The sequence below is a fragment of the Triturus cristatus genome, chromosome 4_1 (assembly GCF_964204655.1).
Source record: "Triturus cristatus chromosome 4_1, aTriCri1.1, whole genome shotgun sequence".
Taxonomy (NCBI): domain Eukaryota; kingdom Metazoa; phylum Chordata; class Amphibia; order Caudata; family Salamandridae; genus Triturus; species Triturus cristatus.
Window position 1 is genome coordinate 884,171,070 of NC_140585.1, and position 12,883 is coordinate 884,183,952.

The following is a 12,883-nucleotide window of genomic DNA, read 5'->3' on the forward strand; positions in this document are numbered from 1 at the left end:
AATCATATTGGGATTTTCCCCTCGTGATGCATAATTTGCCTTTCTGGGGTGAGTCTATAGCTATTGTTGGTCTAACTCCACCCGGTGTCTCCTTTTTCCCATCTATTTCCCATATGTTTTCCCCTTCAGTATGTCCCTCTGCATTCTTGTGTATTTTCAATCTTCTCTCTTCAACCATATCCAAAAATGTTTTCTCTTCTGTTTTCAAACTGCAAGTTAAATTGTTCTTAAAAATATATTCTAGTGTTAGTCCTTTAGTTCACATAAATATTTCTCCTAAGGTATTAGCATCTTTAGCTGGGTTTAATTCTTTATTCATGGGCAATAGTCCAAGAATATTATCTATATTAGACAAATTATACTCTAATTTTCCTACTTGATAAAATATACTAGTTAAAACGCTACATGTTATTCCATAAGTTGCTGGGAGGTGATGATAAGTCACCCCTTCTGAAACAGATGCAGGTAATTGCATACATACGTAGCAATCCCTTACGTCCATTGTCTTCACGTATTCATACAATAATTTTGAAAACACATTGCTAGAAAAATCAGTTATTGACCTATCTTGATGTACATGCTCTGTGCTTGTTCTAACCGGTATTACTTTTTGTGAGTTTTTCACTATATTAGTCATATTCTCAGTATGTCCTGCTAGTGTAACTAAAGTTACTTTGAAAGAGATCAAAAGAGTGAGTACGCTCCAAAGAAGCATTAATAGTCCTGTACAACAACAACATGTCTTGCACCATCTTCTCATGAAGGTACATCTACTCTTGTTATCATCTATGTTAGCCATCTTGTTAGAAATAACCATGTCTTTTGACTTAGCCTCTTCTACTCCACCTCTTGTAGTTTTCCTCCAAGATCTAAGACCTTATCAAGTGATCCAAATACTTCAATTTCCTTATCAATCCTTTGTATTTCTACAAGGACCAAATTACTCAGCTTGGCCTCTCGTCGTTTTTCACTTCCTTTTCGTCATCCACATACAGGATTTCCTGATCCTCCGCTTCTTCTCCGATGTCGGATAAGATAACTCTCAGGATTTCCTCTGTTTCTTCTTCTTTTATCAATTTCAGTAAAGTCTCCTCTGGATTTCCTTGACTATCTGCCTCTTCTCTTTGTTCAGACAGTGCCGCGTACGTCCATTCAGGTGACTTATATTTCTGGTTTGGTTTTCTTGATCATTTGTTTGCTTCAGACACTTCCGTTTCTCCCTCTTTCTCTGGGTGCTGACTGGTTACTTCATTCACCTGTTCAGCTTCTAAGGGTTTAACTCGTGTCAATCGATATCTCAGTTTCTTAATTTTGTTTGGCCAAAGATCTCCTTTAGCATTTCTTCTTGTTTTTCCGTCTTTACTGTTTCTTTCCTTAATCCAAGTTCTCTTTCTTAGCACTCGACCCTCTGGAATTTCAGTTTCACTGTCCTCAGATTCTGTCTCGTTTGAGTTTTCCTTTTCAGTAGTCTCTTTTTCCACCTCTTGGGTTGGCCCTACTTCTGTCCCTCCTCGGGTCTCCGGCACGCAATTGTCCTGTTCACTACTTGTCCCTTCACCTAGCTGGGTGTTGCAGTTCCCTACACCTCCTCGGGGTTCTTCCGCAATCTGTCCCTCTCTTTCTATGACTGTCCCTTCTTCTTCTTCTTCCAATATTTTCTCAGGTGGAACTTCTTCTACTCTCTCATTTGGTGGAAATGTTACTTCTGACTGGACATTCTTTTCTTTTCTTTTCTTCTTTCTGTGTTCACCATTGGCGTTCTGCTCATCTCCAGAATCTGAACTCTCTGAAATCTGCAATCTTTTCCTCAGAATTTCTTCTCTGGGGGTCTGAACTAGTCTTGGCTCATTTTCCCCCCTTTCAGGATTTTCTTTTGAGTTTATATTCTCATTGCTTGACTCATCACTGGATTCTGATTCGTCAAAGTATTCTTTTCCAATGCCGTCTGCTGGATTTGGAACTCTCAGAGTGTGACTTGCATGTATCCAGTTTTTCAGTCCGGCACACTTCACAGCAGTTGTTGCGGTCAAGATGACCTGTCTTGGCCTTCCCCACCTTGGAACCAGGCAATTTCTTCTTCTGTGGACTTTTATCCTCACCCAGTCCCCTGGGCTCAAATCATGGGCTGGTTTCTTTTCAAGTGTGGTGGCATCCGCTCCAACCTGGTGAAACACAGAATGAACTGCGTCAGCCAGGCCTTTACAGTAATCCAAAATCATGTCATCAGTTATAGTCATCAGCTTGTTGACTGGCACAAACACGTGTCTCATGGCGCATCCCATGATGATCTCGTGTGGACTCAAACCTGTAGTTCTGTCTGGAGTAGACCTAATGGTCATCAAAACCAGAGGCAAGACATCAGGCCATTTCAAACCTGTGGCTAAGCACATTTTACCTATTCTATTTTTGATAGTACCATTCATTTGTTCGACCACACCAGAAGCCTCTGGTCGGTAGGCACAATGCAGTTTCTGTTGTACAACCAATGCTTCACAGATTAATGTCATGATCTCATTGTAGAAGGTTCCTCCTCTGTCTGATTCTATGGTTACTGGGAACCCGTATCTTGGGATGAATTCCCTCAACAATAGCTTGGCCACTGTGATTCCATCATTTCTTCTGGTTGGATATGCTTCCACCCACCTAGAGAACAGACAAACTACCACCAAACATACCTCAGTTTGTTAAAAGGAGGCATTTCAATGAAATCCACATGCATTCTGGTAAAAGGTCCTCCCTCTCGACCTATGGTTCCTAGACTCACCACAGTTTTCCTTCCAGGGTTGTATTGCTGACATGTCAGGCATCTCTGACAGAGACTTTCTGCTAACAACCTGAATTTTTGATTATACCAGGTCTGCTTAAAAGCCCTTATCATGGCATCCCTTCCCAGATGTCCTTGGCCATGATACATCCGTGCCATGGTTGACATCATGCTATCAGGCATTACTGGTCTTCCATCCCGATAGACCCACACATGATCCTTTTCCCTGGATGCACAACCTGCTTTTACCCACTGCCTCATTTCCTCATCAACTGCTTCATCCTGCAACTGTCTCACCTCTTCCCATGTTCCCAAAACGTTAGTAAACATTATGGAGCAAGATGACATTTCCTTTTCTTTTGACCGACTAATCGAATATTTGTTTCGGGCACAATACTGAGCCATGTCATTCGCAAAGCGGTTCCCAGTAGTGATGTAATCACTACCTTGTCCATGAGCAGCACATTTCACCACAGCCAATTCTTTGGGCATTTGTATTGCCTCAAGCAATTTTCCCACCACTTCTGCATTCCTTATGGGAGTTCCACTTGAGGTCAGGAAACCTCTCTGTAGCCATAATTGGCCAAAGTCGTGGACAACTCCGAAGCCATACTGGCTATCAGTTATCACAGTCACTCTCGCATTTCTCCCAATTTTGCATGCTTTAGTTAATGCCACTGTTTCTGCTACTTGAGCAGATTTAACTCCTTTCAAGGGTGATGCTTCTACAACTCCTGACACTGTGCATACTGCATAAGCTGCACTCAACACACCTTCATCCGTTCTCAAACAGGATCCATCCACAAAAAACACATGATCACTTTCTGGCAGTGGCAGATCTCTTATATCAGGTCGAGGTTTTGTGCAATAGTCAAGCACAACCAGACAATCATGATCAACTTATTCTCTCATTTCCACCCTTTCTGCATCAGGTAAAAGCGTAGCTGGATTCACATTCACACATCTTTCCAGACTCACATTATTTGCACCTAGAATGACTTTTTCATACTTAGTCAGCCGACTATGTGACATGAACTGTGTCCGACTCCTTGTTAGAAGAATCGCCACACTATGAGGTACAAACACTCTTACTGGATACCCCATCACAATTCCTTCACTCTGTTCTAAGCTTCGGCATGTAGCTGCCACTGCTTTCAGGCATCCTGGCAAACCTGTCGCCACTGGATCTAACATGGACGAAAAATAGGCCACTGGTCTCCTTTGCCTTCCGTGTTTCTGTATTAACACTGAAAGTGCACATCCATTTCGCTCACTACAGTATAGCTCAAACTCCTTTTCATAGTCTGGCATACCCAGTGCAGGGGCTTCACAAAGACTGTTCTTCAAATGTTTAAAAGCTGCCAATTCTTCTTTGTTCAGTTCAAGGGGGTCTTTTACCTCACTTTTTGTCAATTTCACCAATGGTTTGGCAATCAGGGAAAAATTACTTATCCACTGACGACAGTAACCAACCATTCCTAGGAACATTCTCACCTCTCTTTGGGTCATTGGAGCTCTCATTCCTCTAATGATTCTGATTCTGTCTATGGTTACTTTTCTCAGGCCTTTTTCGATATTATGACCCAAGTATGTCACTTCCTTCTTACAGTATTGCAATTTTGTTGGAGATACCTTCAGTCCTCCATCTGCCAAATGATTTAACAAAGCTATGGTATCTGTTTCACAGGCTTCACGTGTCTTTGACGCCACCAGTAGGTCGTCAATGTACTGGACCAAAACTGAACTCTCAGGCATGGTAAGGCTTTCCAGAGATTTCTTTAACAACTGATTAAAGATTGAGGGGCTCTCTGTGTACCCCTGTGGGATTCGGCACCATGCCAAAATACGGTTTCCAAACCGAAATGCAAAAAGCGGCTGGCTGTCATGATGCAATGGAATGGAAAAGAAAGCATGACACAAATCAATTACTGTGTACCATTCTGCCTCATGTGGGATCTGATACAAAATCACTGATGGATTTGGAACAATTGGACAACATGGGACAACAATCTTGTTAATCTTTCTCAAATCTTGCACAATCCTGAATTTCCCACTCGGCTTTTTCAGTCCCATTATAGGCGAATTACATGGACTGCTCATTATTTCCCTCAACACTCCTTGCTGGATCATTTTCTCAATCAAAGGGGTTACTCCTGCTATTATTTCAGGGGTCAGTCTGTATTGTGGAATATTCGGGTAAACTGCTCCTTCCTTTACAGCTATCCTCACTGGATCTACATTTCTCATCAGGCCTACATCTTCTCCAGTGAAATCCCAGACTGCTGCCTTCACTGTCTGTTTCAATTCTGGGGGCAATTCATCTGGATTGAATACTGCATAGGTTCCAACAACTTCACACTCTCGGTTAGCTATGGTCATTTTGTACAAAACATCTTCATCTGGTGTTTCAAAAGCTATACCGTCTGGTGTACAGAATATTGTGCAATTCATTTTGCACAACAAATCCCTACCTAATAAATTCACAGGACTAGTATCACACACCACAAATCGGTGCATGTCTGAAAATTTCCCTATTCTGACCTTTACCGGTTCAGTAAGGTATTTTTTAATCTGTGTATTTGATACACCAACTACTTGGATTGTTTCATCCGAAAGAGGAAGATTCTTCACATCTGCTGATCTGACTGTGGATCGTGTGGCTCCAGTGTCTACTAGAAAAGTAATGTTTTCGTCATTAACTTTCCCATCTACAAATGGTCCAGTCTGATCTATTTCTAGAGATGCGCCAAGTACGCACTCTGCTTCCTCTTTTCGGCACCGTCAATAAAACTCTTCTGGCTCACTTTCATCATTTTGCAGCCAATATTGTGATACAGCGCTCGCGCGGGTCGGTTTGTTTACCTGTTCTTCATTGTAGAATCCCGCTTCTTTGCTAAATCTTTGTACACTCCGGCTCTGTGGTAAAGGCGGCTTTGGCACCTGATTCTGTGGACTAACAGCCTTCTGCTGTTGCGGCGGTGGGCCACTCTCCTCACACTGCACCTGTGGATTCAATGATGGATTTTCATTATTAGTACCTGGTGGATATTTACACTCGGATTTCCAGTGCCCTAATCTTCCGCAATTGTGACAAGGGAACCTTTTCTTTGCCTCTTCTATATTACCCTTTCCTTTTCCTGGGCCAAATCTTGATTTAATACCTGGATTATTAGCTTGTTCCACCAACTGAGCTTCCTGTCTTTCTGCAACTTTCACTTGAGCCCACATTGCCTTTTCCTTCAATTTTCGCTGTTTTGCTTCAATCTCATCACTGAAATATTTAGCATGTCTTAGAATCTCATCTATTTTCTTGCTCTGCCAGTCCACAGTGTGCTGCTTGATCATGTCCCCAATCTCGGGACGTAGACCATACACAAATCTGTACACAAAATGACTCAGATCCTTTTCTCCCAGACTGTCATCCCCACTGAACTGTTTGAAAGCTAGAATCAGCCTTTCATAATATGCGTGAACTGACTCTTTCGCTTCTTGATGTGTTCGATCTATTTTAACCCAGTCAGTTTCTTTTGGAGGCACTTTGTTTTTCAAGAACACCATGACTTGCTCGTACTTTTTCATGACCTCGGGGTCTGAGGCTCCTGTTTTGGGATCTCTTGGGTATTCTTTAGTGGGCCAATCTATGACTATCTTACACTCTGCCCACAAGTCTGCTGGTACAATTATATCAAATAGACTATTCAAATCAATCCACAGCACCTTTGACAATTTCACAAATCTCTCTACCTGTCTGTACCACTCGACCGGTTTTTCCCGTAACCGAGGGAAGTCATTTGTAAATGACAAAATATCCTGTCTGGTCCAGGGGACATGTACATATCCCCCTCCTGGAATCTCTCTCATAGGGAACTCCATCACTACCTTCTCCTTTTCTCTCATAGGAAACGCTGAATATGTTCTGTCTGAAGTGTCATCTCGTTTCCTATACCACCTACTCTTCCATTTGTCCACATCTCCCCATTTCCTTAATACCGTGATTATGTCTCTAATCTGCCCTATCCGTCCTGCAGCATTCAGATTCTCAATGTCCTTTTCTGTGAAGTCCACTCGGTATGGTTTCTGTAAAGCTTTTACTTTGTCCATTTCAATTCCCATTTCACTCGCTATTTCTGCTAGTCTGTCATGTACATTTTTCGCTCTCCAAGTGATACTTTTACTGAGGAACAGTAGTTCGTCATCTTGGAAATTTTTCAGTTTCTCTGTGGGGATAGTCCCTACAATCAACTCTTCTAACATCATCCGTAATTTCGCCACATCAATAGTATGACATTCTTTTTCTTTATCCTGCAAACTTTTTAACCAATCATTCAAGTCTTCAGTAGTTATGCTCCCTGACTTCTCTACATTTCCTGGTTCTGTCAGTCGCTGTGGTTCTAACATCGATCCTTCTTCCATTCTGCTTCTCTCTACAGTATCTGGACAATAAAATGGGTTCTTTGACATATGTATTTCACCTTTTCCCATAGTATGTCCCCAGGAACTCTCCTTTGCTCTCATTAGTGGCTGTTCTGCCTGTCTGGGGTTCACATATGGAACTATTAATCCGTGCTCACTGTCTTTCTGCTTCTCAAAAATAGGCATAACAGGACCTATGGTTACAGGGACTGTGACTGCTTCTAGATTTTTCGTTAATTCTCTTATTTTCTCTGTCAGTTCAAATGTGGTTCGTGCTAGTTCTTTGGAATTTTCACTCTCAGCTCTGCTTTCCCTTTCCTTAAAAGAATCCTTTCTTCTTACTTCTGGGGTCACAACTTCTGTTTTAATAATTCTCAGTGTTTCCCTCACTGGTGTGCCTGAGGTTGGTGTTTCTGGTTCCTGCCTGTATGGAGGTGGATTTTTATAGAACATATCATCTAGGACATCATCGTCTGTCTCGTTAGCTCCATATCTCCGGGTATCTACATGATTTCTCTTTTCTAGGCATTTCCTTCCTTCACTTTCTCCATCTGTTCTAAGGGGAAACAATCCTTCAGTCATACTAGCATCTCGCCACCTTCTCATCCGATCACTATGAGTTTCGCGATCGTTTGGCCGTCCGAACATGTACCTGTACCGGTTGCCACTTCTCTGTTTCTCTCGCTCATCAATCTCATCTTCCCACTCTGTTAATGCCTCAAACTGCGTAGGCCTGGGTCGCGGATCTAAGTTCATCATCTTTTCCCGTAAATTTCTCAATATTGCCAAATTGAAGGACCCATCCTCTGGAAATGCTAGAACTCCGTCTTCCTTTGTATATTTTGCCCAATTGTCTAACCAGATGCAAGTATGGTACCCATATTTCGCAACCATGAAGGATGCAGGGGTTTTCGCTGGGGGAAGTAACTGTCCTTCCCTAGTCACAATCTTTTTATCTTTCACGAACAAACTCCGCATTTTACTAAATAATGATTTTTTCTTCTTTTCAGGTGAATGATAATACATTTTCCTTTCTTTTGTGAACCCTTTAGTCTCTTCTCAGTCACAGTACGATCTTTAGCCAAATAGCAACGCGACTCTTACTCGCGCACCAATCCTAGCGTTTCTACGTCACTGTCACAATCTCCAATCCCTGCGCGACTCACACTAACGCACCAATCCTGGAGCGTTTACGTCACAGACTAGCTGTCCAATCCCAGCGCGGTCCTACTGACGTCAACAGTCGCTGCAGCTGCTCCTGTCTCCTGTCTCCAGTCTACCCCTCCTTTACAAGACTACTCGGTAGACTTTTTTTGTTTCAATTTTACAATACTTGTTAGTTACATCATACAGACATCTCCATTGTCTGCTCCGCTAATCACAGAATAGCAAAAGACCTTTCCCACGAGAATTCTGTCTTCCCGAGAGCAGCGCTTACCTCTGCCCTACTACAGAATTATTACGTCCGTTGGCAAAGTAGCACATCCCTCTACCTCACCCCTCTTTCAAGCATCGATCAACTGTTTTCTCCGGTATTAAAACACATAGGTGGAAACGCAATGCTCCTGAGAAATAAAACCAGAGTTCCGCAATCAATCCGAATGCTATTTCATTCACACATTTTTACACAAGGAAATACCATTCATTCACACAGAATCCTGCCTTCCCGAGAACAGCAAACAATCTGTCCTACTACAGAATTATAACATACGTTAACAAAGCAGCGCTTACCCCTACTCTGTCCTTCTAACAAGATCCGAGAACACCTGCTACCTTTTAGTGATAAGCGTTATCGGCATACCAATTGGTTTCCTGGTACCTAAGACCAAAATTTCACAGGTAACCCATTTGCTATCATACGTACTTCTCTCACACAGAAATTTTCTCTAATAGCAACATACAGCAATGTCACCGAATCGAACCCAGACAATGTGACGCGCAACTTTAATTTGTTACACGTTTCTCCCGTCTACCTACGGGCAACCACAATTCCGTCTTTCCCGAGAGCAGCGCTTACCTCTGCCCTACTACGGAACTGTCACCGACTTCTTACATCCCAGAAGCCGTACAGACCACATAGAACTCAATACAACTTCAACATATAGTGTTAGTACACATATCAATACCAATCACTAATCAATAAGCTATATATACATGCCAAATCATCAAACCAAAACAATAAAAACCATCATACTGCTACCAAGAAAACTGGTGCAGTTCAGAACCCAAAATCTCCTCCTGCTTCCACGGACGGAATGATTCCGCAGTCACACACACATGTACACATCACACGCTGGTGGGGCCCATAACACCAACATTCATTCAATTATCAAACTATCCGTGCCTTTACAGAGGAGAGAGAGAGAGAGATCCCAAACCTGGATATCCTGAACCTGAACTGCAGCTTATTCACAGAGGTCAAATAGATCATTTTAGTTGGTTTGGAATTTGATGATAAACACTTTAACTCTCATAGCAATAATATATCACAAGGAAATAAACACCCGACACAATTCTTAAAATAATAATAATTCTTTATCTAATTAATTTGCAAGTTAAATCCTAACAATGCCATATTATCTTTTGTCATATTTACCTATTCTGACTATTTGTCGTTTTCTAAGTCAGCACCAGTCCTCAGAATGATCATCAGTATTCTAACGTCCCGTCCTCTTCTGTCAGCATGGGATGTCGCATAGGGTAGCATCGATCAGGGTGCGTCTCAAGCTCTGAGGGTGATGACGCTGGACAACAGCAGCAAAGGGGTGTGTGTTTTCCCTCTCTAGACCACTAATATTTATACCAAAATTTACATATCATAGTATAATTTTTGTTATTCGCAGATCGTTGATTGGTTGAATTCCGCCTCATTCCAATACTTTAAGCAACATTTAAAATGTTCACATTCGGATGATGAATATATTAGGCGCATGGGAAAGGATGTTCTCATGTCAGAAAAGTATCAGTCTATTGTGTAAAGGTGGCTTTTGGTTCCCAAATGGCAACAGTTTCTTCATGTTCAGGGACATTGGCATTTCGCCCAGAGTAGTCTTCATGGACCTGGTCTGATAGTTCATGGCTGGGTCTCAATGAAGTCGGTGCAGGCTCATTTCTTCATTTATTTATTTGTGAAGTCATGTTGTCATGTACTTTAGCTTAGGTCTCGTTTGGTAGCCATCTTTTTGTAGGCTAGAATAGATAACTTAAGTAAAGGAAACACAAAATCGTAATTAATACATGGAAATGAATAAAACAGTGTTAATCCCTTACTAATACCCTGATGTGTATGCATTTATCTAGCCATATGCAAAGTTTAAAGCCATTAATGCTGGTTTATTTAAGCGCAAATCACGTAAACATTGCTTAAACTAAACATATAAATTTAATATGCGTACAAACTTAGTTCACTTATTATTTAGCCATGCAAATGCATTCCCACGTATGTTCTTTTGGTTAATACGGTTGGTTAATTTTCATCACATCATACAATTAATTATTAGAATTAATATTTAGTCATTTTAATATAAACTTATATAAATGGATCGGGTATACTAAAACTTTTTATTTTTCCCGCTCCATCACTCCAACACAGCAGCTTCTAGAGCAGGGGTCTCCAACCTTTTCTGTAGTGAGAGCTACTTCTGATCAGTGAAAATCATCGTGAGCTACTAAAAGGCCAAGCAACTCGCGCATTTTTTTGAGAGACACCCCATGCCCAGTTTAATTGATTTTATGCCTTTCTTTGGAGTCCTTACTGTCGCTTGAACAGAAGGGGCCGAACTTCCTCTTTTGAAGTGACAGACAGCCGCAGGTTGTGCTACATGAAGCAAAAGCTTGTCTTGCTTGGAAGCATTCCTGGAAAGTATAACAAACTACTGCTGGATACAAGCCTATGACCTCCTTTTGTGATCCTCGATCAACTTGTTCACACACTGCAAAAGTTAAACCTCAACATATATTCCTAACCAAATGTGATTTATTAAAGTCTAACTTAGATGTGGTCATTATTTTTTAAAAAAGAGACTCATTTTAGTAAGAAGAACCTCAATTATTTCCCCTTCACCACATACTCTTTTTTTTGTAAAGTTTTAAATTTTATACTTTGCATTGCATTGGTATGGTTTGTTGGGCCTCATCAGAACAATATAAAACCACAAATACCATCACCACCACGAAGTCGATATTCCCTGTAATGAATATGGTTTGGAAAGTTGATTTTCTCCTCATAAGTCGCATTGATATTGCCCAACCCCAGTCCCTTTGGTGATCAGGTGAGAATCGTGCGGAGAGGGAAGATTTGACAAGTCATTCTGAAGAATGTGTGGTGTGAGGACATGTTTGAAGGTCCACGGTGATACAGCAGGCCTTAAGCCAGCCTTAAGTTGGAGAGAGTGTCTTCTGGTGAAAAAGTGCCAGGAGGGCAGCGACCTTTAATCTTGAGGAGGTACAGAGGAGTTTGTAGGCGGTGATCTGGGTTAATGGTTACTGGTGGGCGCCAGAAATGAAGAGGCAGATGAATTTGGCATGATATGGGTAAAACGAGGCTGCACCTGGGTGGCAGCTGCTATGCTTTGTTACCCCTAGTAGAGCTCTCGCTGGGTTAAGATAACAGGAACCGTTCCTAACAGGTGCTTGAAGAACCCTCTTAAGCTCTGTATCTTGCATCCCATACGCTTCCCTTTACACATCCTGAATGAGAGGCTGATTATAGACCAGGGGTCAGCACTGAGCAAGCATCGGTCAAAGGGCGTGTTACTTAAACTAACTTGTGAACTACTGTCCATGAGACTATGGGTGGATCTGCACACCAAGCACCAATCAGGGACTCCGTACAACACTGCACACCTCAATGAGATGTTGCTAGTAGCACTTTAAAGCACAGCAGAAAAGATGCACTCACAATTACCATCCATACACCTCCAGTCCCACTGCAGTATTTTATCAAGGCTATGCACTGGAGTTCAGGGAGCACCTTACAATTATGAGCTAACAAAGCTTTTCTTTTGCGACCTTTTTACAATCATATGGACCGCTTTGCAAATGTACCTACGTTATTTTTTCACTTTGAAAAGTTGCGTGTGCAGTGTTACTAAAACGCCAGAGAAAACTATGTGGTTTATGAAGTGAAACGTATCCTGCAAGTCGGGGGAAAAACTTCGCTCGAGAAGAGAGAAGTGGGAAAACCTGCAACCGCCACAAAGTGAAGAAAGCTGGACCTGCACAGAATTTCGCTAGTGAGAAAAATTGCATAAATATATAAGGCTGCAGGTGGGCCGATGGATGTGCAGATTTACATAGTGTGGGTAATGTTTCACCCAATATCCATAAAAATGATTCTTTTGATCGAAACAGAATATCACATATTAGAAATAAGACAGCATCACAGAGACTGTGCAGTAATGTTAGTGAGCTGCTGCTGTGTTAAATATTGAAAACACACATCACTATCCCTGAAAATTGGATATGGTCACTCAGCCGATATGCGACTGACCCAAACATGCACTGTGGCGCCGTGTGAGTAACACTAAAGTCAGGATTCACTTCACTTACGCACGCCCCACAATGAGAACCACGTGAGGGCAAAATCGCTGACCCTGCGACTGCAGCTGGCTTCTCCTTGGACACATGGTGGACAGAGCCCCACACGGTCAAGCACCGCGTGTCATCACATCCGTGGAACAGAGCGTGGGATTCTACGGGAGGGGG